This window comes from Rhinolophus ferrumequinum, chromosome X (assembly GCF_004115265.2).
Source record: "Rhinolophus ferrumequinum isolate MPI-CBG mRhiFer1 chromosome X, mRhiFer1_v1.p, whole genome shotgun sequence".
Lineage (NCBI taxonomy): Eukaryota > Metazoa > Chordata > Mammalia > Chiroptera > Rhinolophidae > Rhinolophus > Rhinolophus ferrumequinum.
In genome coordinates this window covers 49,655,286-49,681,485 of record NC_046284.1, presented here as the reverse complement: position 1 = coordinate 49,681,485, position 26,200 = coordinate 49,655,286, and the positions used below count along the sequence as shown (strand labels likewise).

At 40.3% G+C, this 26,200-nt stretch overlaps 1 protein-coding gene across 1 annotated transcript in view; it reads left to right on the top strand.

The window, feature by feature from the left end:
• IL1RAPL2 (interleukin 1 receptor accessory protein like 2) overlaps window positions 1-26,200 on the top strand; it is a 1,393,401-nt gene that overhangs the window by 521,897 nt on the left and 845,304 nt on the right. The window lies entirely within an intron of this gene.

The following is a 26,200-nucleotide window of genomic DNA, read 5'->3' as shown; positions in this document are numbered from 1 at the left end:
AGCTGCTCCTAGAAAACTAAGAAAAACAACTAAGTTTCGGGTCAAGATTCCCAAAAGAATTACTTATAATGTCTTTTTCCCCCCCTGGTTTGCTATATTTTCAGAGCCCCTCTCAACCCAGCATGTGAAAATTCCTGCTCCTCTCATAGGTCTTAAAATCTCTTAGATTTCAACTTTTTCGTATCAAAACTTCCTATACTGCCATCATAAGAAGTGACTTTGCAATTTTTCACCCTGGCATAAGATGTCATATGGAGAAAAAAGTCAATGTTTTTTCTAGTATACCTGAACGTTTTATTGTTTTCCATTCTGTTTCTTTGAGTTGTCACACATTGAAACACCTCTGTTGACATTAAAACTCTCTATATATCCCAAAGTTTTGGAGTTGATCAAGTAATAACAATAACAGTCACTGTGTTTTGAGTGCTTGCACTATGTCAGGCATAGTGTTGTGGGTTTTACTTACATTATATCATTAAATCTTCAGAACAATCCTATGAGGTAGGAATATTGTTATTGTCCTTAGTTTCTAAATGGGGAAAGTGAAGCTCATATAACTGACATAAGTTGTCCAAATCCCCACAGCTAGTTAGTGATAAAGTCCAAGATTCATCCCTAGGAAAACTGAATCTAGATTCCCACCTCTCCTCCACCCCTCACCCCAGGCCTTAACCACAATATGCCCTGATTCGTTGACATTATTCTATGTGAAGAAAATTATGTCTGTTCTCCAATATGGAAGCCACTAACCACAGGTGGCTATTTACATTTAAATTTGAATTAAACAAAATTAAAATTTCCATTCTTCAGTCACACTAGTCAAGTCATGTGCTCATGAGACACATGTAACCCGTGGCTATCATGCTGAATGTTGCAGATAAGGAATATGTCCACCAACAGAGTCTCTTGGAAAGTACTGATCTAGATAACTCAGGTCCTAACCTGAATTTCTTGTTTGCCTGAATTATTTGCCTGTCTGTGTACATATGGCCAAAGAGAAACAGGTACAATATTTTAAAGAAGATATTGACCGAATTTATCACTCTGCTTGATAAATTCCACACTTGTAAACAAATATTTGAGTGAAAAATGTGAATATTCCTTGAATACTGTCTCTGAAATCATCACAAACCCATTACCATGCCCTCATTATAACTCTACTTATTGTGTATAAATGTGAATATTCTACTGATGAAATTATGTCAGACATATTTCGATTCTATATAGTCAATGTCTGATAGAACACAGCTTGACCAACATAGCATACATGGTATCTGTTAGCCCTTTCATTGTTATAATGGAATAATTCACTTCTTATTATTTTCAGCATTATTCAGTGAATATTTTGACAATAGTGAAAATAAAATAAAAAACACCAAGATGCATACTTGTATCTGTACGAGCTAAACACAATCACTTCTAATCTTATCCTTTTCAATTTTATACATTTTTAGTAAAGACGAAAAGGTGAGTACTTGGAAAAGAAAGGACTCCTCTGTGGATTTGATATATAGACAAATACAAAATCCTATCCTTTAGAGTTGCCAGTAGTTACAGCTTCAAAACCTTTGTGGTAAAAGTGCTGTCTCACTAAGTCACACCAGCTTTTACTGAAAAAGCCCAATGGGTTTGCCTATTTGAAAATGCTGTATTAAAAGAGTACTCTGGTCATTGGCCAGGGAAAGAGCCGCCAAAATGACTTAATAAAATGACTTAATACACTGCTGCATTTATTTAGGCCAAGTTTTCTTTTTTTAAAGGTGGAAGAAACTTTGAACATGAAAAAGCAACACTTTCCTATAATTTGAATATCTGTTCTTTGTGTGCCTAAGAAAATACATTCAAGAGCTAAATTAGAAAACACCTTGGTTATTGTAATTTTGAAAGAAAAATGACAGGTTTCGTCTTGTGAACATCACAGTCAGTAATTTTCCTACCTGTATTCCTTCTGAATTAAAGAGCTCCAAGTGAAAATAAGAAAATGTCATATTAATGAAGCTTATATTCTTACCTCTGTTACTAGAATTCTTCTTAACACTAGTAGGTATTCTGGAAAAAAGTAGATTTGCATTTCAGTCAAAGAATATCAACTATGGGACAGAGTAAACTGATGATCTTTCAGAGTTCCATTTCAATGCACCTCTGAGAGAAAGGGCTTCTGACAATTTTCAGCACCCTGAAATTGCATCCCATAATTTGAAGTACTCGTATGTAAAATTCAAAAATGTGCTTTGTCATTATAGTACCTATGCCCCTGAACTGGTTAAAAAAGAACAAAACAAGCATTTTAAAGCAGTATAGTAATTACAGTCTTGATGTGAAGAAACCAAGAAATTTAGGGTTGGGAGAGACAGTTATGATCAAGACTAATTCTTTTACTTGAAAGAAAAGAAAACATAACCCCAGATAATTTACCATTGGCAGTGGGTATATAGCTCAAACCCTGAATTTTGAAAGAGGAAATGTGGATGTAGGGCTGAGCTCGAAGCTTACTTGTGGGACTTAGGCTAAGTCACTTTCACTCCCCCCGGACTTCTGTTTCCTCCTCTGCAAAAAAAAAAAAAAAAAAAAAAAAAAAAAAAAAAAATTTTTAAACTTCTTTTAGATCTTAGGGTCTATGTATGATTTGCCCAAGGTTAAGCAGCTAGTTAGTAATTTTACAGACTCCACTGAAACACTTAATTAGCCAGAATGCATCATTACATTATTATTATTATTATTATTATTATTATTATTATTATTATTACTATTATTCATTTAATTTGGGGGAGAAAGAGGCTGAAACCCCAGCAAGCTAGTATCAGGAATTCATTTAAAAAATGGCTCCCAGGAAATGCTTTTAGGTCAAACCAAAGTCTTAGACACTCCAATTTTTTATCTGCTCTGGAAAGTGAATGCTGATGTGTACCGTTATGACCGTGAAATTCTAAATGATTGTCATTGCTCAGTAAAAATGCAACTCTGTATATTTGATTCCAGTCACTTAAGCTGGAAATTTACCTTGAACATTTAAAAATAACCCTTCAACAAGGGTTAAAAACAACAAAAATACTTTCTGCTCAACTTTTGGTTAGACAATTCAATTATTTACAATATCCTATTCCCCAGGCATACCAGTTAATTAAGATTTTACTGTGCATTCTTTAAACTTGCTAGTAAGCTAATTAACTGGAGGAGGTAAATTGTTTGCCCTGGCTAGATGTCTGCACTGATGTGATTGCTTGGATTTTGTTGTTTGGTGTAGTAAAGAGCAAATTGTAGGAACAGTGACATATGTAGGTTTGGCTAAGGCAAAGACACCTTATATAGATAAGCATGATATCAGGCTTTAGCAGTAGTTGAAATGGCTGGCACCATGATTATACAGTATCCCAGCCAACTCAGTAAATGATACTGAGGCCCCTTACCTATTTCTAGGAACAATTATTAGTCAGTTTTCTTCTCTGGCCTTATTTCCTATGCCAAGTCAAAATCTAGCTACCTCCGTCTAGCAGCTTTCCCTTCCAGTGAAAGGTGGGATCTCTCTGTCATAGGGAAGGAACTGGGACTTTTATCATTGCATCTCTAGCACAGAATACAGCATCTAGCACATAGTAGATGCTTCATAGATGACTAATGAACTAAACAGTGGAACAAAAAGCAGGGATTATTTTTGACTAATAGGTTGCTATTTCAGGGTCAGTTTTGTAGTTATCTTAAATTAGATCCCTCAAACAAATTTTAGCCAGGATGAGACAGCATGTTTTCTGAATGTATTTGGAAACTTACTTTTCACTTTCCCTCTCCTTGCTGTCAATAAGAGAACATTGGCCAACTCACTGATAACAAATGTCTTTCATAGATACACATAATAGAGATTCAATTGCATTTGTTGACTGAATAAATTGGAAACAAAAGCAGTTTATGAAACAAAACTAGAGCCATTTTGCAGTTATTATTTTCCTTTTGCTCCAGAAAAAAAAAAGTATAATCTAGAATTAACTCAATTTAGATAATGACATTGACAAAAGGAGAAGGTATGACCACAGGAAGGCAGAGTTGACATAAACCAAATATTTTTTTCTTAAATATGAACAAAGTGAGGGAGCTGCCATGTCAGTTTCCATAATGAAAACCAAATATTTTAATGAGGGTAATCACACAGGCAGTTTTCTGCCTTATTACTTCGAAGCTTAAAAATGCAACAGTAGGATTAAGTCCATTTCATCTCCAAGTGGAATCCTGACATCCAAGAGCAAAGATGTTTGTAAATTGTTGTCAGATGATTATCAACAGTTGTGCTTCAGAGGTAAATGCAAACGTGCATGTTTCATGACAGTCTGTTGATTGACCCAAAACTGAGGTGCTAAAAGTGCTCTTCATGTTGGAAGAACTTGGTTTCTGCTTCTTCACCAAGTAAAGGAGAAGGATTTGGTTTAATATCAGCTACAATGTTGATGGTTTACCCCAAGATAAACAGTGATAATAAGTTCTTGCCTTCATTAGCAGCATACAAGCTAGGTCCATACATACAAACATACAAACAACAAATAAATAAATAAAATCCATGGCTGGTCTTTGAGGATTTTATGTTTCATCTTTGATCTGTGTGCCAAAGAATCTAATCAAGGAGTTGGCTTTGTTTGTATTCATTATATACTTACCAAGCCCAGAGGCCTTCAATTTATTTCCTGGAAAGCATTGGACAATGTTCTACTTCAACCCTCCTAACAAATGTTTGGAGCCACCTGGTCTGAATAACTACTACTTAGGTGTGAATTTTCACCATCAGTCACCTGTCAGCCAGTTCCCTTTGAGTCAAAGGGAAAACAAACTTGTTGAGTTTCTAAAACCTACATATCATAGGTACTGAAACTGTAAGTGAAGAAATCATTTTGAAACTATTTAGAGGATTGCATGTTTTATGCTATATAGTTTTCTGGAAACAAAACTTGGAAAATGAAATAGGCAGCAGCTCAATATAGTAATTGCATCTGACTGAAAAAAAATATCACTGGTAATGGAATGCCTGGCCCTTGAAGAGCATTGAGTCCAATTTAAATAATTAGAACGATCAACTAGAAGGGCAAGAGTTTGAGGGTTCAAATGTCACACACGGAGACAATACTGTTTGTTTTCTATTTTGACACATAATAGAACTTTTCTAATGGAGTTTGATGAAAACTAGTGGTTATAAAACTATCTCCTGGTTGGTTTGACACCTGATCTCATGCTTACATGATTATTTATATTCATTTATTCCTATCAGACTCAGACAAATATCTCATATTGACATCTCATCCTAAAAAGTACTAGTTTCTCCTCTGGTTAGGCATCCCTTTCTGCTCTCTGCCAGGGTAAGAAGTGGGCAAGGTGCGGAGGAGCAGGGTGTCAGGACTAAAGCTACTTTGAGAAAAATCAAAGACCAGGAATATGGTCTCAAGAGAGTAACATATTGTCAGTCCTGGAGAAGAGCTAGATCTGATGAGTATGAAAGACATTGCAAAAAGTATAGAAGACTCTCAGTGTCCAAATATACAAAAGCTATCCTTTTTACAAAAATCGCTGGCAGTGGAGTTGTGTTGCCATTGTTGTTTAAAAAAATTTACTGTAGTTTGTTTTAATTGTTGTTTTACAAGTTGCAGTGATTAAGACCTACTGCATAGAAGATGTTGCCTTAGGCAGGTGTTGTAATAAATTTAGTAATTATGATAGGATACCTGGCTGTTGGAAGGCGATTCTTTTTAGGTTTATCTGTGTGTTTGTGTCTCCTCCTGGCCCCATTCCTTGCATCTCAACTCTGGGGGGAAGTTCCCTGAGATGACTTTTAGGTTAGCATTGGTTTTACACAGAGGGTGAAAAGGAGGTTGGAATTAACTGAACACTGCAAGTTCCTGGTGGTGGGAGAGACAGGGGATACAGCTGAAGGGAAGCATGAAGACGTTGAATGTGAGGCAGGCTGAAATGCTTTGGCACAGAAACCTGAAAAGTTTTCTACTATTTTGAAACACCAATGTCAAAATTTCCCTTTCTTTTCACACTCTCAGAATTGCATCTCTCTTGCTTCCCCCTATTACGTCAGTGAGGCAGTTGCCTTTGCTCTGGTCCCAGAACATGTGTTCATCAGTTTCTGTGGGGACAGAGCCCCAAAAAGCAGTTTCCAGGCTCTCGGCCTCACATAGAAAGGTGCTGGCTCAGGTAGTAAATGGCCATCGACTGTGATCAAATGGCCATCAGCTGTGGCTAGTTGGCCGTCAGCAGTAACCAATGAGCAATTGGCCACTAATATAACTGCTGTGGCTACGCTAGCAAAAAAAGGGGGAGCTAGCAAGAAGATGGTGGCTGAGTCTGCAAGCGGCACAGTGAGGGTTGAGAATTGTGTTGCTCCTGGTTCCTGTGTCTCCAACCCAGCCGCCAGTGAGAGTATAGTGGTATGACTCCCCTACCTATGGCTCCGTGGGTGTTCCTTTTTGGCCTCACCATGTCCTGCGTTCTTGTGTGGGGAGTGGGACCAGAGACCCCGCCTGACACCCTGCAGGCCGCCCCGCACGACACATGGCGTAGTCGGCAGGATCCCTTGCACTACACATGGCGCAGCGAGCAGGGTCCCCCGCATGACAAATGGCACAGCGAGCAGGGTATGGTGCTGGCCAAAGCTCTCCGAAGGGCGGTGGAGCAGTTTGAGCGTATGAACACTCAGCTGGAGGAAGACCAGGAGGAGCAGCTGCCTGAGAACTGGACCCCCGTGGAGGGGTGGAAAGACATGGACAGTTCCCCAACCAGCAGAGGCCAGAGAAAGCGAAGTTCTTTACGGCCCTGTGGGCTGGGAAGTGCTTGCTGAGGCAGCCCAGATGCAGGACTTGTAGTCCCATGAGGAAAGGCTTGCTGAGTCCTCCGTGGGAGCTGAGGGTGAGGTCAAGGTCATCCCTCACCCCCAGGACAGCCCTGGCAAATGACTATGGACTATGGAGAATTGCCTTCCATCCCTAATTTAATGGACAGCTTGACTGTTTGGGAACATACCACCATGTAGTGGAACTGGGGGATGTTTGCTTTTGTGTCTTGACCGGCCACCATTGAGAATATGTAAGCACCTTGACTGTGAGCCGCTGTTGTTCCAGCATGGTACCCTGAGAGGCCCAGAGAGAGTGGCAGTGCCCTGAGAGCCCTGGCTGAGTCCAGGAAATCTGGCTGTGTCCAGAGAGAGTGGCAGTGCCCTGAGAGCCCTGGCTGTGTCCAGGAAGTCTGGCTGTGTCCAGAGAGAGTGGCAGTGCCCTGAGAGCCCTGGCTGTGTCCAGGAAGTCTGGCTGTGTCCAGAGAGAGTGGCAGTGCCCTGAGAAGCCCTGGCTGAGTCCAGGAAGTCTGGCTGTGTCCAGAGAGAGTGGCAGTGCCCTGAGAGTCCCTTGTGTGCCCGGGGAGACTAGTGGTACCCTAAGAAGTCCAGGAAGTCTGGCTGTGCCCAGAAGTACTGGTGGTGCCCTGAGAAACCCTGGCTGTGACCAGAGAGCATGGCTGTGTCCAGGAAATAGCATTCACCTCCAAACTCCTCGCACAGGGCCCCTCGCGGAAGACGCTTGTCGTGTAGATTGTGAGGCGAGACCCTGTAGGGGTGGAGTGTGGGGACAAAGCCCCAAAAAGCAGTTTCCAGGCTTTCGGCCTCACGTAGAAAGGTGCTGGCTCAGGTAGTAAATGGCCATCGACTGTGATCAAATGGCCATCAGCTGTGGCTAGTTGGACGTCAGCTGTAACCAGTGAGCAATTGGCCACTAATATAACTGCTGTGGCTACGCTAGCAAAAAAAGGGGGAGCTAGCAAGAAGATGGTGGCTGAGCCTGCAAGCGGCACAGTGAGGGTTGAGAATTGTGTTGCTCCTGGTTCCTGTGTCTCCAACCCAGCCGCCAGTGAGAGTATAGTGGTATGACTCCCCTACCTATGGCTCCGTGGGTGTTCCTTTTTGGCCTCACCATGTTCTGCGTTCTTGTGTGGGGAGTGGGACCAGAGACCCCGCCTGACACCCCGCAGGCCACCCCGCACGACAGTTTCCCTAGCAATCTTGCCTACTTACCGCATCCAACCTTTGTTGCCTATTAATTTTTCACCACTTTACATCCAAGATTGTACTTGATTTTCTGAGTAACATTTCCCTGAAGCAAAACTTACTCGTACCAACTATGATACTGACTAAACTCAAATGTATCCTAGCAGCAGCTGCTGACATTTTGACTGACAAGTATGATAGTCGTAAGGGACAGAGCAAGCGGATTTTGTCAGTTACATAAATGCCTGAACTAAGTAGAGCCATGGAAGCATATATTTTTCGACTGATGTCTCAGGATTTTGAAACTCAACAAGGACCAACATGGATTTAATAGATACCAATGTGGCTTATGGAGGGAACTTGGTAACTTTCAAGTCTGTATACTCAAATGATCAGTATTTTGATGGGGCAGGCTTTCCTTTATTAACATCACTCCCCTTTTCCCCTTCAACACACATTTTTTTTTTTATTGGCTTTTATTAAATATGCTTCAATGTGGAGAGGGTCCAAGATGGAGGAAGAGTAAAAAAAGGTTAAAAAAAATATATGCTTCAATTCAAAGAAGGCAAATTAGGGCAGGGTATAAAAAGCAATACCTGGAAAATTACAGTGAACTTTGCTTTAAAGCAAAGGCAGGGGGAGCAATAAAGTTCTAAATGATGTACCAAAACTCTCACTTCCCAGAATCCTCTTTGAAATGCTATTTAACTTAGCATGATCTTTTTAAATATAGATCATATTTAAATCATATTCTAGATCAGAAGTGGTTCAGGAAGATGCTTCAAGAACTTTGCACTTGGAATACGTTGCAAGGATTGGTTGATTTTGATGAATTAATAGGAGTACCAGATTGGTAAGTTCAGCTTTCAGCATTCTATAGAAAGTTAGTAATTGTTTCATGTAGTTACCAGTGTCTGGACCAATGGTTCTTAACCTAAGGTATCTGTAAAACTTACACAGACACATACATACAAACACACACATATATACACACACAAATGTATAGAGACCCTTTCTACCCCAATTTTCTCTCCACTGGAGGCTCAGATTCAGTAGATCTGGAGTAGAACCTGAGTGTCTGCATTTTAAAATGCTCCATGGAACATTCTGATATAAAGCCAACATTGAAAAACCTATACCCAGATGTCTAAATTTGGCCTGGAGTTTGATGTCATGTAGGGGCTTTATTGGGTAACAGATTAATTTAATAAATTCAATTTGCCAAGGACTGTTTCAAGCACTTTAAAATATTAACTCATTTAATATCCTCGTATTAACCCTATGAGGTAGATACTATTACCACCATCCCCATTTTGCAGAGTGGTACTTACCTTGTTCAAAATCATACCAATAATTTTATACCATAAATAAAAAGGAACAAAAGTTATATCCCATAGAAATGTATTGATTATTCTTGTTAATTGTATATCAAAGTCCTATGAACATTGTGAAATAACTATACATGATAAAAGCTTAAAACATTAATGAGAATGAAAGAAGATACCTGGATCTTGTTTATGAATATTAAGGAGCACATGAATCAACTTTACTCTCTAAATCTGCTAAAAACAAGATGGATAGCTGAAAAATAGGCTCTCCAGTGAAACTTTATTCTGGGAGAAGGGAAGGGAAAAACAAGACACACGTCAAACATATTTTAGTGTGTGGATGTTTACTGCTATCATTGAAACTTATGATTGTAGTCTGCCGTTCTTGCAGTTTTACAAATAAAAAAAAAGAAAACCCTGGTTTTCTCGATGACCTTAAAATGGATCCATTTTAAGTTCATGTCAATGATATGACCTGTTACTACCAAATCCAACAACCAGAACTTTAGAAACTAGTTCATAAATTCAGACTTTCATCTTTGTTAATCAATGGTGCTGTGCTGAACTTTCAAAAACAGTGTTTTATTAGTAAGTTAGGTCAGAGAGTAATATAGATATAAAGGGATGTGGGTACTAGTCTCAGCTCTGAGACTAATGGGCTCTATGTTCTCTCCCCTCTCTGAGCCTTAGTTTCTCCGTCTGAAAAATAGATGGGTTTGCCCTAGATGATCTCTCCAAAGTCTCTACCAGTATTAACGTTCTGTGAAGAGCCATTATGACAGGAAGCTCGTGACTTCTATTTCTTGAGAGTAGGTATTTGTTCCTGCCTACTTCGTAGGATCTATGAGTGAGCATCAGTTAGCAAAAATATGTAGTGCTCTGTGGTGGACAGCTGACTTCTCTTACCTAGCAGAAATGAATCTGTCAACTTTCATTAGGTGTTGCCAAGTAACATTATATTCAGTATAGATTGTGCCAGAAATACTGTTAAGCTAACTTTCAATTATGCCAGGGTTAAAAACAGGCAGTGCATTCATCTACTCGTCTTTAAATTCCTGAGAATTGGGGATGCTGCAAAACATGTAAAATGGTTGATAGGATGCAAGAAAATGTTCCCTATGCATTTTAATGCTTTCATTTTGAGATCGTGGACACTGCATCTGGTTCTCCCATCTTTTAAAATTTGTCAAGATCAGAAGAAAAGGTTTTTGGAAAATCTCAATGTGGCAATCACTACTGAGATGTTGTGCTTTTAGCCAAGTCGCTCCTTGGCTTGTCCCCCAAGATAACAAAAGGTGAGGAGAACTTCCTCCTAGGAAAAATGGCCTAGGAAAGAGCAAGTGTCGGTGGTGGTTAGGAAGTGGGAATGCTTGAGAGCTTTGGGGAATCGTTTTTTTTCTTCCAACAGTAGTTGAATTGTCAGAGCCTTTTCATTATCAGCTTTCCCCCTTAATCTAAAAGTTAAAAGCTATTGTTCTCATTGGGATTGATTTTCTGTTTCTTGCTTTACTTTATCAACCTTTTTGATGAGGAGCCATGGAATAATGCAGGACATTCTCTCTAAGGTATCAAACAAGTCCACATGGCTAGCCCTTGCTCCTCGGCCCTTTGCCTGGGTGAGGAAGTGTTCACCATCTTCTTTTGCTGGGCATAGTATGGCTTCTGACTTTCTTCATGTGCTTGTTGCCTGATATTTCAAGATGTGGGGACAGAGTCCCAGAGAGCAGTTTCCAGGCTCTCAGTTTCACATGGAAAGGTGCTGACGTGGGAAGTAGATGCCCATCAGCTATGATCAGATGGCCATCGGCTGTAACCAGTTCGCCATTAGCCACTAATATAACTGCCGTGGCTAAGCTAGCAAGTGTGGATTGTAGCTAGCAAGGTTGGGCGGGTTGGTTGGCAGAGAAGTGGATGGCCAATTGCGGATCCTGTGGCTCCTGCTTCCTGTGTCTCCAACCCAGCCACCAGCGAGAATATAGTGATATGACTCCCCTGTCTATGGCTCCGTGGCTGTTCCTTTTTGGCCTTACCATTTCCTGTGTTCATGTGCCGGGAGTGGGACCAGAGATCCTGCATGACACAAGACTTGCTGTCATGCGGGGCGGCCTGCAGGGTCTCAGCTCCCGCTCCCCACATAAGAAAGCAGGATATGGTGAGGCCAAAAAGGAACATCCACGGAGCCATAGATAGGGGAGTCATATCACTGTATTCTCGCTGGCGGCATCTACCTTTCTGCAATCCACGCTTGCCAGCCACCATCTTCTTGCTAGCCCCCATTTTCTGCTAGCATAACCACAACAGTTATATTAGTGGCCAATGGCTCACTGGTTACAGCTGACAGCCAACTAGCCACAGCTGATGGCCATCCAATCATAGATGATGGCCCTTTACTACCTGAGCCAGCACCTTTCCACGTGAGGCCAAGAGCCTGGAAACTGCACTCCTGGCTCTGTCCCCACACTTGCTCCAAATTTGGCTTGGGAATCTCTTGGGCTGGGTAAGGCCAGGCTGAAGGGGCTGTTTTGCCCCTTGGAGAATTGTATCTCACAAAGGCTCCTTATTAACTGAGTGAAAAGAAAAAAAAAATCCACCCCCTTGCCTCTGACCACAGCAGAGTGTTTTTCTAATTAACACTTTCTTTGGCAGCACATGTTTGCTGTGTGCCAGACACTGAGGAAACAATCAAATAGAGTCCTTACATGAATACCCTCGATCTAGAAGGGTGCCTTCTTCACCCCTTTAGGCTTTTCTGGTTTGTTTAGGGAGAGCTTCCTTATCCTAAGATCTGAAAGTAGTATTTTTCTCAAAATTTGCTTACTTTAAAAAAAGTTATTGGTTTTTTTTAAGATTTCAAAAATAATAATGAATATATTCTCCTGTCAAACAATCTGAAAGCATATCGAACAAAACATGAACACCCTGCTTAAACCCCTGTCCCATCCTCAATGGTCTCATTTGCATCTTTCCAGTTTCCCCTCTATTCACTTACATACACATGTCTGTGTAAACTTAAGTGATTTTTCTTTGTGTCCAATGAAACTTTCTTTAATGTGGAAATGTGTTTCATATCTGAGCTACCCAACATGGTAGCTATTAGCTATATGTGGCTATTGAATACATGAAATGTAACTAGTGTGACTAAGAGACTAAGTTTTTAATTTTAATTAGTTTACATTTTAATAACTGTTGGCCATTGGATATCAGAGAGTGCTAATCGAATGAGCAGAAACCAGGAATTCAGACAAGAAACAGCAACAGTGTGAGGAATATACCTATGGGTACTGGTGTACCCATGTTTCCTTGGAAATGCATCATCTCAGTCTTCACAATTCCATGAGATAGGTTCTGTTAGTAACAGATAAAATAACCAAGACACAGAGAGATTAGGTACCTTGTCCAAGACAGGAAGTGTTAGAATGTGGGTTCAAGCCCAGATAGTCTAGCTCCAGAAAGTACTTCCCTGAGCTCAAGCATGTAGGGAACCATGAGGGAAACTGGAAATGACATGAGCTTTGGCATAAACAAAACTAGGTTTGAATCTTGATCCTGCCACTTATTGGACTCCTTCACTGTGTGAAATTACTTCACTTAGTCTGTTGGATTCTTGGTTATAAAATCTATAAAATGAGGCTTATTGTACTTTCCTTCTCACCATTAATGGGACATCTGCTTTAAGACAGTGTGTGTTTTCCTGTCTTCCATTCTCCTTATCAACAGTATTTGCCTCTTTGGTTGATGATCTAACTATAGCTGGGGTTTTGTCACCAGGCTATGGCACAAATTAAAATGAAATGAATTTAAGACAGGTGAAAATTAAGCACACACATCGGGCCTGGAGGGCCAGACCTTATTAACACAGACTTAGCCAGCTGCGGTAGATGAGGAGTTACCCTCACAAGAGGCAAGTGAGCGTCCTGCACCACTACTGAGTATTGCTAAAAGCAGGGAACAGTTTGGTTTGCTGGAGATGAAGTTCTTCGTGACTAGAATTTGTAGTCAGACTGTGAGTCCAGTCCCAGTTCTAATGCTTACTACTTGTGTGACCTTAGGAAGATCACCTACCCTCTTTCTATATCAGTCTCCTCTATAAATTAAGGGTAATAGTACCCACCTCACTGTATGGTGAGGATTCAGAGAAAAATGCATTTTAATTAAGTATTTAGGGCCTGCGGCAAGGTATACAGCAGCAACTGCTGATGCCACTGCTACTCCATTTGCACTTCTACGGTATTAGCAGCAGCGATAGCTCAGGCATCACTGCCACCAGTCAAGGAGTGATGCTGCTGGTGACTTAGAATTCCATCTCAACTCTGCAACACCGCTGGAGACGAAGGGCAGTTCTCCAAACCCTGTGTGCTTCGGGTGTTTACTTTGTCCAAGCTGGATAATGGCAATTCTTCTTACAGGGTTGCTGTGATAACTAATTAGAAACACCTACCAAATCTCTTGCATACCTACAACATATAGATCTGCCCTTGGAAAGTGCTTTTTTTTGAGTGAGTACCTGAAAAAGAGACAGTTTCTTTGATGTACTAGGAGTTTGCTGACTTTAGTTTATATTTTATGAGATACCTAATTTCTTCACTGAGCCCTCTCTCCCACTTAAACTCCCCCCGATTACATAGTGTGATGTAACATTTAAAGCCTATTTTCTTGAGATTCAGTGCTGGGGTTGCTTTTGTATTCTTGATTCTCCCTTCATTTTTTTGTGGGGACAGAGCCCCAAAAAGCAGTTTTCAGGCTCTCGGCCTCACATGGAAAGGTGCTAGCTAAGGTAGTAAATGGCCATTGACTGTGATCAAATGGCCATCAGCTGTGGCTAGTTGGCCGTCAGCTGTAACCAGTGAGCCATCGGGCACGAATATAACTGCCGTGGCTACGCTAGTAGCAAGTGGGGGCTAGCAAGAAGATGGTGACTGAGCCTGCAAACGGCACAGTGAGGGTTGAGAATTGTATGGCTCCTGTTTCCTGTTTCTCCAACCCAGCCACCAGCGAGAGTATAGTAGTATGACTCCCCTACCTATGGCTCTGTGGGTGTTCCTTTTTGGCCTCACCATGTCCTGCGTTCTTATGTGGGGAGCGGGAGCAGATACCCTGCAGGCGCCCCGCATGACAAATGGCGCAGCGAGCAGTTTTCTTAACTCTGAAAGACATGTAGGCACTTCTAATTATGTGGTTTATGAACCTTGCCATGGTTCAACTGGAGTAATGCATTTTTGTAACACATTTGAAATACATGCTTCTGACATACTCCATTGCATGATTCTTTCTCTAAGCAAAAGCTCACAGACACAGATAATAGTTTAGTGGTTCCCAGAGGGTAAGCAGGGAAGAGGGTGGTAGATGAGGGTAAAGGGGATCTGATATATGGTGATAGAAAGAAAACTGACTCTGGGTGGTGAACATACAATGTGATATATATAAATGATGTATTAACTTTAATTAAAAAAAAAAATCTACTGGAAATGCCAGTCTGTTTAAAGGGAGTTTGTTACATGTTATCATAAGCATATAAATGAAGCTTTACCAGAAAAGGATACTTAAGTTATCCAAAGGGTCAACAATTAGCACTATTAATTCAGTCTAATTGTGGGAGAGACCAGTCTGGACTGGTGATGAATCTAAGCAGTAGAATATGTGAAAATGAGTGCTGGGTAGTTGGTGATGAGTAAGAATCATGCTGGGCCTGCTTTAATGAAAGATAAGATTCATTTGTCATTGTAATCACTGTAATAATGGGATGGAATTAAAGTATTTGAAAGCAGAGTTTGGTCTATTAAGTAGTTTGAAAATTCCTCCAGCATTTCTGCTTATACCATTAATTTGCTTTTCTGCTTATACCATTAATTTGCCTTTCTTCACAGATAATGCAAGGTCAGCTTAAGCCCAACCTGTGTCCAAATGATCACAAAACTTGAGAATGTGATGTCCACATTAATGAGGACTTATTATAATAATAAATCTAGAAAGATCAAAACCTAGAGAAGGCTATAGGTTGTGCTGTCTTTTATTTTATTTAATTACTTTGTTTTTTCGTACTATAAATTTCACCTTTAGTGCCACTTTACATGTGATGAGATTAGACCAGTCCCCTGCAAATACCAGAACTAAATGTGTATTTTTAAATAGACACCTACTTATTAGTGCCAGTTAACCTTCAATGAATATAATGTCAGTAAAATAAGTAGATAATACAAGAATATTAAATGTTATTGCTAATCTTAAACTCTGCTTTAGGGTGAAGAAAAACCTTAATAGTATGGCTAAAGAGTCAAGTCACACTAGATTAGCACTGTCGTACATTAATAATGAAAATAGCTGAGCCTGATTAGTGTCACTTAAAGTTTTGTGAATCAAAGATATAGCCTTACAAATTAAACAGTTTGAATACTGGATGAAGAGTCTAGGGAAATAATTCTTATTAAAAAGTTAAAACCTTCACTTCTCTTCTAAAGGAAAATTTATCATTGGTATAGAATTACATTATCATTCATTCTACAGTATAAAAAGGATGGAACGTTGCAGACCATAAAAGTGTAATAAAGGAGCTACTAAAATTGATTTTTATTTAAGTAGATTATCAGTGTTTTCTTCCTTAAATGGAAGCAGCATTCTGTACTCCTCTGAACTGTTTTCAGCCATTGTACTCTTCTACATACATAGTTAGACACCATCTCATTTGGGGATGCCTACATATTCCTTGTTATTCCCGTCCTCCACTCTAAAACCTTCCTCAAGAGAAGAGGAAATCTTCCTCAAGCAAGAGAAGAGGAAACCTATAGAAATGAATGTGTAAACATTGTCAAGTGTTAAGATACACCAAATTGTGAGGTAGGTGAAGTGGGTCCCCATTGTTCTTCATACTCTCTGCTTGCTTCTCCTTCTCCAAACTGCCCAACTCTAATATACTCAGTGGTGTCCTCCCTAGCCCAGGATCTTCTAGCACAATGTCCCAGAAAAGCCTGCATTCCCTTTCCCTACCTTCTTTTCCATCCTGGACTCTGAATCCACAGAACTTACTTGTACTGAGTCCGTTTTATCAGACGCCTGCTGTCTGTCAAGAGTGTTATTAAGAGTACTAATGGCAGTAGGAGGAATTATAATGTAACAATGAAAACAATAGCCAGTGTTAAGTATACTGACAGTTTTATTGTGCTCTAGGCACTCTTCAAGCATTTTACATTCAGTACTTTATTTAATCGTCACTTTTACAGATGATAAAATTGAGGCTTAGGACAATTAAATGACTTGTTAAAGGTCCCACAGTGAGTACAAGGACTCACTCTTGCTTAATTCCAAAGGACCAATCTCTAAATCACTACTGCTCTGTACTGCCTTCTTAGTTACAGGAAAAGCAATAAAAGTTAATATCCCAGAAAGTATTTTGTAAAAAGGCATCAGGGGTTGTTACCTTCTAACTATTTGTAATTATCAGATTTTGCTGCATTCTGTTTTATTTAAAAAAATTAGAAGGAGGGGAGAGATTAAGGTAAAGTGAAGGAAGAGGAGGAATAAGTAACTGTTAGATAGTTTGCCTTACTCAAGAACCCAAATGTATAAACCCTAGGCTTCTTATTCTCTTTGACGAGGTGCAGGTTACCCAAAGCTGAGGTGATGCAGGAAAATGGCATAAATATTCCCTATTTTCCTTTTCCATCTATGCACACATTCCTGATCCAATCATTTGTGACCAGGGTACCAAAGCTGGTTTCACTCAACACAAATCACACCAACTTACGTGAGAAAGAACTCCTTCGGGATGCTTTCCTTAAGATATCTATAGGGGCACGCACGGGATCCCAGGGCGGAGCAGAGAGCGCGGGGACCAGGAGGTGGGCTCTTTCCTTGCATCCCATGGCTGATTTCTCCCGCCGGGAGGGAGGCCAGAGGGCCCTAGCGCAAAGAACATAGCCTCCATACCTGGGCCCCTCCCCCGCCCCGCTCTTCCAATCCTACCCCGCCCTTCCAGAGACTTAAACCGGCCCCTGAACTGAGGAGTGGCGTCAGATTACAGAGGAGCCGTAATGCTCAGGCTTTGGGAAGCCTGACGGGCAGCCCTGACCCAGGGAGACTGGGAAGTGTGTGAGATTTTGGCTGCGCTAGGAGAGAAGAGACTCCTCCACCCCCAGCCACCACCTTTTCTGGCCTGCGGGAAGAGGGCGACGCGCGGCTGGGCTGGGAGAGTGAAGACCCCTCCATCCCCAGCCCCCACCCTTCCTGGCTTGCCTAGGGTGGGGTGGGTGCAGCTGCAGAGACACACCCAGAGATCAGCAGTGAGGCAGGCGCAGCTCTGGGCTTTCAGCAGATCAGAAATCTCCCGCCCGCTCTCACACACACACACTGAAGAAGTGCCTTAAGTCTCAAGAGTACTGGACACGGATCTGGTGGTGCCACTCTCAGTGTGCATATGTGCAGGCAAGGGCAGAAACTGCACTGACATTGTAAAAACTATCATCCAGACCCCTCAGGCCCACGCATTTAAGTCTGCACTCCCAAAGTCTCTCTGGGCACCAGGTGACCGGCTCTGCCTGCGCAATAAGCAGGGGGCTCTTTGGTACAGCAGAGAACAACCTGGACATTGCTTGGTGGGCTTAGGCCGAGACTGTCGCTGCTTTTTGTATTGCTTTGTTTTGTTTTGTTTTGCTTTGTCTTTATATCTTTGATATCTTTTCCTCTGTCGAGTGGGGGTTGTCAGGTGGTTTTGCATGTGAACGTATTTGATATTTTTCTTTGTTGTTGTTGTTGCTGTTGTGCTTGGTGATTTGCTTTGTTCTGAAACTGCCCTGCCGGGGCCCAGCTTGTGAGGCATGGTCAGCAGATCAGAAATCTCCCGCCCACACCCATACACACACACTGAAGAAGTGCCCTAGGACTCTGGAGTTCTGGACAAGGGGCTGGTGGTGCTACTCTCAGTGTGCATACGTGCAGACAAGGGCAGAAACTGCACTGACTTTGTAAAAACTATCATCCAGACACCTCAGGCCCACGCATTTAAGTCTGCAGTCCCAAAGTCTCTCTGGGCACCAGGTGACCGGCTCTGCCTGCACAATAAGCAGGGGGCTCTTTGGTACAGCAGAGGACAACCTGGTCATTGCTTGGTGGGCTCAGGCCGAGACGGTCGCTGCTTTTTGTTTTGCTTTGTTTTGCTTTGCTTTGTTTTGTTTTGCTTTGTCTTTATATCTTTGATATCTTTGCCTGTGTCGAGCGGGGGTTATCGGCTGTTTTTTTTGCATGTGAATGTACTTGATTTTTTTCTTTGCTGTTGTCGTTGCTGTTGTGCTTGGTAATTTGCTTTGTTCTGAAACTGCCCTGCCGGGGCCCAGCTTGAGAGGCACGGGACTCAGCATATCCAGGGGCCAACTCCAGAACAAATCGGAGTGCAGCCGGGTTTGACCTGCAGGTCACACACCTAGAGGGGGTTCTCTGCAGGCTCTGGAGCCCATAGAGGCCAAATCACATTAGGGTGGTCAACCCTCACGCAGCAGAGCGCCCTGCAGGGGGCAGAGCCAAGTCTCATAACAGGTCAGCCCAGGAGTTAACCCCACCTACTCACTAGCAAAAAGCAATTAAAGATCTTCTTGAACGGGACAGTGTACACAACACAAGACTCACCTTTGGAGCACACGCAGAGGAGGACGACGTGGTGCGAGTCAAATATAAAGGACACATACTACATAAGATAACCTAGCAAGAACTAAGAACTCTAGGGGATCTACCTAATATATCAAAATAAACACAGTCAGCCAGAATGGGGAAACAAAGATACACGTCCCAAATAAAAGAACAGAAGAAGCCTCCACAACTGGAACCAAATGAAGCAGACGTAACCAACCTCTCAGAGACAGAGTTCAGAACACTGGTGATAAGAATGTTTAAGGAGCTTAGAGAAGACATAAAGAAGGATGTAGAAATCATAACGAACGAGCTTAGAGAAAACATAAAGAAGGATGTAGAAATCATAACGAACAACCAGTTAGAACTAAAGAACACAATTACCGAAATTAAGAACTCACTTGAAGGAATTACCAGCAGGATAGATGAAGCAGAGGATCGAATCAGAGACTTAGAAGACAAGGTAGCAGAGATCACCCAAACGGAACAACAGAAAGAAAAAAGAATAAAAAACAATGAGGATGGCCTAAGAGACCTCTGGGATAACATCAAGCGCAACAACATGCGCATCATAGGAATACCAGAAGGTGAAGAGAATAAGCAAGGGATTGAGAACATATTTGAAGTAATAATGTCTGAAAACTTCCCCAACCTGATGAAGGAAACCAACATACAAGTTCAGGAAGTGCAGAGAGTTCCAACCAGAATTAACCCAAACAGGTCCACACCAAGACACATTATAGTTAAAATGGCAAAGCTTAAAGACAAAGAGAGAATCCTAAAAGCAGCAAGAGAAAGACGGAGGGTTACATACAAGGGAACTCCCATAAGACTATCAAATGATTTTTCTACAGAAACATTGAAGGCCAGGAGGGAGTGGCAGGAGATACTCAAAGTGATGGAAAACAAAGGCCTACAACCTAGATTGCTTTATCCAGCAAGGCTATCATTTAAAGTTGATGGAGAGATAAAGAGCTTTCCAGAAAAAAATAAGCTAAAGGAATTTATTACCACCAAGCCAGCATTGCAAGAAATACTAAAAGGACTTCTGTAAATAGAAGAAAGATCAAAACAACCTAACTACAAATTTAAAAATGGCAATATCTATGTACCTATCAATAATCACTTTAAATGTAAACGGATTAAATGCTCCAATCAAGAGACATAGGGTGGCTGACTGGATAAGAAAGCAAGACCCTTGTATATGCTGTATACAAGAGACTCACCTCAGAACAAAAGACACACACAGGCTGAAAGTGAAGGGTTGGAGTAAGATATTTCATGCAAATAGAAACGAGAAAAAAGCTGGAGTTGCAATACTTGTATCTGACAAAATAGACTTTAAAATGAAGAACATAATAAAAGATAAACATGGGCACTATATAATAATAAAGGGATCGATCCGACAAGAGGACATAACCCTAGTAAACATCTATGCACCCAACATAGGAGCACCTAAATATATAAAACAGGTACTGACTGACATAAAGGCAGAGATCAACAGTAACACTATTATAGTCGGGGACTTCAACACATTTCTGACAACAAGGGACAGGTCTTCCAGGCAGAAAATCAATATGGAAACAACAGCATTAAATGATACATTGGACCACTTGGATTTAATCGATATTTTCAGAACATTTCACCCCAATGCTGCAAAATACACCTTTTTCTCAAGCGCACATGGAACATTTTCCAAGATAGATCATATGTTAGGCCACAAAACAAGTCTTGATAAATTTAAGAAAATTGAAATCATACCAATTGTCTTCTCTGATCACAATGCTATGAAATTAGAAATGAACTACAGGAAAAAAACTGGAAGACACACCAATTCATGGAGGCTGAATAACTTATTACTAAATAATGAATGGGTCAAGCAGGAGATCAAGGAAGAAATCAAAAGATATCTCGAGATAAACGAAAATGAAAACACGACGACCCAAAATCTATGGGATGCCGCGAAAGCAGTCCTAAGAGGGAAATTCATAGCTTTGCAGGCCTACCTAAAGAAACAAGAAACATCACTAATCAACAGTTTATCTTCACATTTAAGGGATTTGGAAAAAGAACAGCAAAATAAGCCCAAAGGGAACACAAGGAAGGAGATAATAAAGATCAGAGCAGAAATAAATGAAATAGAAACCAGAGAAACAATACAAAAGATCAATGAATCCAAGAGTTGGTTCTTAGAGAAGATAAACAAAATCGACAAACCTTTAGCCAGACTCATTAAAAAAAAGAGAGGACCCAAATTAATAAAATCAGAAATGAAAGAGAAGTGACAACGGACACTGCAGAAATACAAAGAGTTTTAAGAAGTTACTATGAGCAACTATATGCCAACAAGTTTGACAATTTGGAAGAAATGGACAATTTTCTAGAGGCGTACAACCTTCCAAGGCTAACTCAAGAAGAAACAGAAAACCTGAATAGACTGATTACCACCACGGAAATTGAATCAGTAATCAATAGTCTCCCAACAAACAAAAGCCCTGGACCAGATGGCTTTACAGGTGAATTTTACAAAGCGTTCAAAAAAGAATTATCACCTATTCTCCTCAAGCTCTTCCAAAAAATCCAGAAGGAGGGAAGACTCCCAAACACTTTTTACGAAGCCACTATCACCCTGATCCCAAAATCAGACAAAGACACCACAAAAAAAGAAAACTACAGGCCGATATCTCTAATGAACATAGATGCAAAAATCCTCAACAAAATATTAGCGAACAGAATTCAGCAATACATTAAAAAGATCATTCACCATGATCAAGTGGGATTCATCCCTGGTATGCAAGAGTGGTTCAACATCCGCAAATCTATTAATGTGATACACCACATTAACAAAATGAAAAATAAAAATCACATGATCATATCAATAGATGCAGAAAAAGCATTTGATAAAATCCAACAGCCATTTATGATAAAAACCCTTAAGAAAGTGGGAATAGAGGGATCTTATCTCAACATAATAAAGGCCATATATCACAAACCCACAGCTAACATAATACTCAATGGGGAAAAGCTAAAACCATTCCCCCTAAGATCAGGAACAAGGCAAGGTTGCCCACTATCTCCGCTTCTATTCAACATAGTGCTGGAAGTTCTTGCCACAGCAATCAGACAAGAAAAAGAAATAAAAGGCATCCAAATTGGTAAGGAGGAAGTAAAGTTATCATTGTATGCAGATGATATGATACTATATATAGAGAACCCTAAAGACTCCACCAAGAAGCTATTAGAGCTGATAGATGAATTTAGTAAAGTAGCAGGATACAAAATTAATATTCAGAAATCAGTGGCATTTGTATATACCAATAATAAAACATCAGAAGGAGAAATTAAAAAAACAATCCCATGTACAATCGCTCCAAAGACTATAAAATACGTGGGAATAAATTTAACCAAAGAAGTAAAAGATCTATACTCAGAAAATTATAAGACACTGAAGAAAGGAATGAAGGAAGATATAAATAGATGGAAACACATATCATGTTCATGGATAGGAAGAATTAATATAGTTAAAATGTCCATACTGCCTAAGGCAAAATACATATTCAATGCAATTCCTACCAAAATGCCAACGTCGTTTTTCACAGAAATAGAACATATAATTCTAAAATTTATATGGGACCATAAAAGACCCCGAATAGCAAAGGCAATCTTGAGAAATAAGAACAAAGTGGGAGGTATAACAATACCTGACTTCAAATTATACTACAAGGCTACAGTAATCAAAACAGCATGGTACTGACATAAAAACAGACACATAGATCAATGGAACAGAATAGAGAGTCCAGAAATAAATCCACGCCTATATGGCCATTTAATCTAAGACAATGGAAGCAAGAATGTACGATGGAGTATTGACAGTCTATTCAATAAATGGTGCTGGGAAACCTGGACAGACACATGCAAAAAAATGAAGTTGGACCACCTCCTTACACCATATACAAAAATAAATTCAAAATGGCTTAAAGACTTAAATGTAAGATCTGAAACCATAAAATACCTAGAAGAGAATATAGGAAGAAACTTCTCAGACATTACCCGGAGTAAGATTTTTACTGATATGTACCCTCGCTCGAGGGAACTAAGAGAAAAAAATAAACATGTGGGATTATATCAAACTAAAAAGTTTTTTCACAACAAAGGAAACCATCAATAAAACAAGAAGGGATCCTAATGAATGGGAAAAGATATTTGCCAATGATATATCTGATAAGGGATTAATATCACAAATCTATGAAAAACTCACTCAACTCAACTCCAAAAAAACAAACGATCCAATTAAAAAATGGGCAGAGGACTTGAAGAGACATTTTTCTAAAAAGGACATACAGATGGCAAGCAGACATATGAAGAAATGTTCAACCTCACTAACCATCAGAGAAATGCAAATAAAAACCACAATGAGATACCACCTCACCCCAGTCAAAATGGCTATCATCAATAAATCAACAAACAACAAGTGCTGGTGCGGATGTGGAGAAAAGGGAACGCTTGTGCACTGTTGGTGGGACTGCAGATTGGTGCAGCCACTATGGAAAACAGTATGGAGGTATCTCAAAAATCTGAAAATGGAACTACCCTATGATCCAGTAATTCCACTCGTAGGTATCTATCCGGAGAAATCCAAAACTTCAATTCAAAAATCTTTATGCACTCCTATGTTTATTGCAGCACTATACACAATAGCTAAGACATGGAGACAACCAAAATGCCCATCGGTAGATGACTGGATTAAGAAACTGTGGTACATTTATACAATGGAGTATTATGCAGCCATAAAGAAGAAAGAAATCTTACCATTTGCAACAAGATGGATGGATCTAGAGAACATTATGTTAAGCGAAATAAGTCAGAGAAAGATAAGTACCATATGATCTCACTTATTTGCGGATTCTAAAGAAAAGAATAAGTGAATGAACTAATCAGAAACAGTTTTGGAGACAATGAGGAAGAACTGAGTGTTGCTAGATGGGCGGGAGGGGTGGGGGTGGGGGGGTGAGGGGATTGGAGGGCAGTCGGTGACCACAGGATGGCCACGGGTTTGAAAATTAATCTGGGGAACGTAATTTGGTGGTTACCAGAAGGTAAAGGGGTTGGGGGGTGGGGGATGAGGATGAGGGGGATCAAATGTATGGTGATGGAAGGGGAGCTGACTCTGGGTGGTGAACACACAGTGTGATTTATGGATGATGTGATACAGAATTGCACACCTGAAATCTATGTAATTTTACTAACAATTGTCACCCCAATAAATAAAAAAAAAATGTCTATAAAAACAGGCATGGCAAACCCTTGAGTTTACCTCAACTTCTCAGAGATTATCAAGTCCAAGTCTGTATGCATCTCTTAGAGCTAAATCAACGGGTAGACAATATAAAAATTGGGGACAGCCTTCAGGTAACAAGAAGTGTTCTTGTCTTAGGTATGAGAGTTCTTCTAACCCCAAGACTATGCCCTGAAATATTTGCTGCTACATCTTTTCTTCTTCCCCACATCCAAAACCACCACTCTCCTGGGTACTCTCTAGGGTCTTCCTGGTTTCAACTTCCATTCCTAATTAGCTCTGCATGATTCTGGCTCCCTAAATGTACAAATTCTTTTTTTTTTTTTTTTTTAAATATGAACCATAACAGCTCAGGATCCAGCTGGTCCTAGATACTTAAGAGAACTGTTCAGCTTTACTTTAGTGGCAGTTGCCTAAGCTGGTTGTAAGCTCTGTTTTGCTCCCTAACTGGGTTTGTGTGTGATTTATGTAAATTAACTGCTTTTGGAACTGCGGGTGATTTTCAGATTTAAAAAAAGAAAACCTTTTACTTTAATAAAAGCATAAGTGAGAGTCACTCCTTATGAAACTAACCTGAAGTGCACACTCATGCAGCTGCTTCCTGACCACACTGTAGCTTTCTTCTCCAACTGGAGCAGCACTCCACCAAAGATGGCCTGGAGATCATTGCAAAAAAAGCCTGGTCTCAAAGGAGCCCCTGGCAGTGATTTTCGCATAAGTGGCTTTTTACATTAACAATTCCTGGGTTATCTGCCTTCTGATTCTCTTCTGTTAGTAACTCACTAGAAACAATCCCTTACAAAGTCCACACATACAAGAATTGTATTTACAATAGGAAGAGCCAAGTCATTAGACACTAGACTTCAGGGTGACTAACCATCCTGGTTTGCCTGGGATTGTTCTAGATTTAGCAGTGAAAATCTTCTCAAGGGAAACCCCCTAGTGCCCTAGACAGAACACTAGTCTTCAAAAATCTGGGCTCAAATCCTACCAGTGTCACTTATTATTATATATAATTGTCCTGTTTTTTCATAGTATGTATCAATAATTTAATTCTATATTTTGTTATTTATTTGTTTAACGTTTGTCTCTCTCACTGGAGAGTAAACCCCATGACTGCTACTGTCATGTCTTCTTTGTTCCCCACTGCATCTCCAACACTTAGCACAATGCCTGGCATGAAGTAGGCACTCAACACTTTCCTATTGAATACATTAATTAATAAGTCACTTAACTGCACTAGCCCTCTATTTTCTCTTCCATAATGGAAATATTAATTATTTCCAAGAATCGTTGGAGAGTTGAGACACTTATGTGTGAAAGAGACAGCATATATATTTCATAAGCCATACAAAAATGATTATTGATGATGGTGATTAATGATGTGTAGTTGGTAATAACACCTGCCTTTTATTGAGAAACCTACTGAGTTCTGGGTTGTTTTAATGTTTTATTTTATTTTGTCTTTATAATTATCCTTCAAGTAGGTAGGTGGTATCATTCCTATTTTAGAGATGAGAAAACTAAGGTTGCAAAGATTTAGGGCCAGCTACAAAGTTAGAGGACAAGTCCTCAAGACCACCCTCACTCAGATACCAACTGCAAGTTTGAATGATTCCCAAAACCACTGTTATGTAAAATAATTCACTAGAAAGACTCACAAAACATACTGAAAGGTATTAATACCATAACTTGTATTCACAGTATGGTTTCTTATACTGAAAGGATACAAATTAAAATCAGCCAAGGAATGAAGCACATAGGGCAGAATCAGGAAAAGTACCAAATGTGGAGCTTCTATCATCCTCTCTGTGTGGAGTCAGGACCAATTACTCTCTTGGTATTGATGTGTGACACTATGCAAGGAGTATTGCCAACCAGAGAAGATCACCCAAGCTGCAGAGTTCAGACTTTGTACTGAGACTCTATTACGTAGACATGAATGGT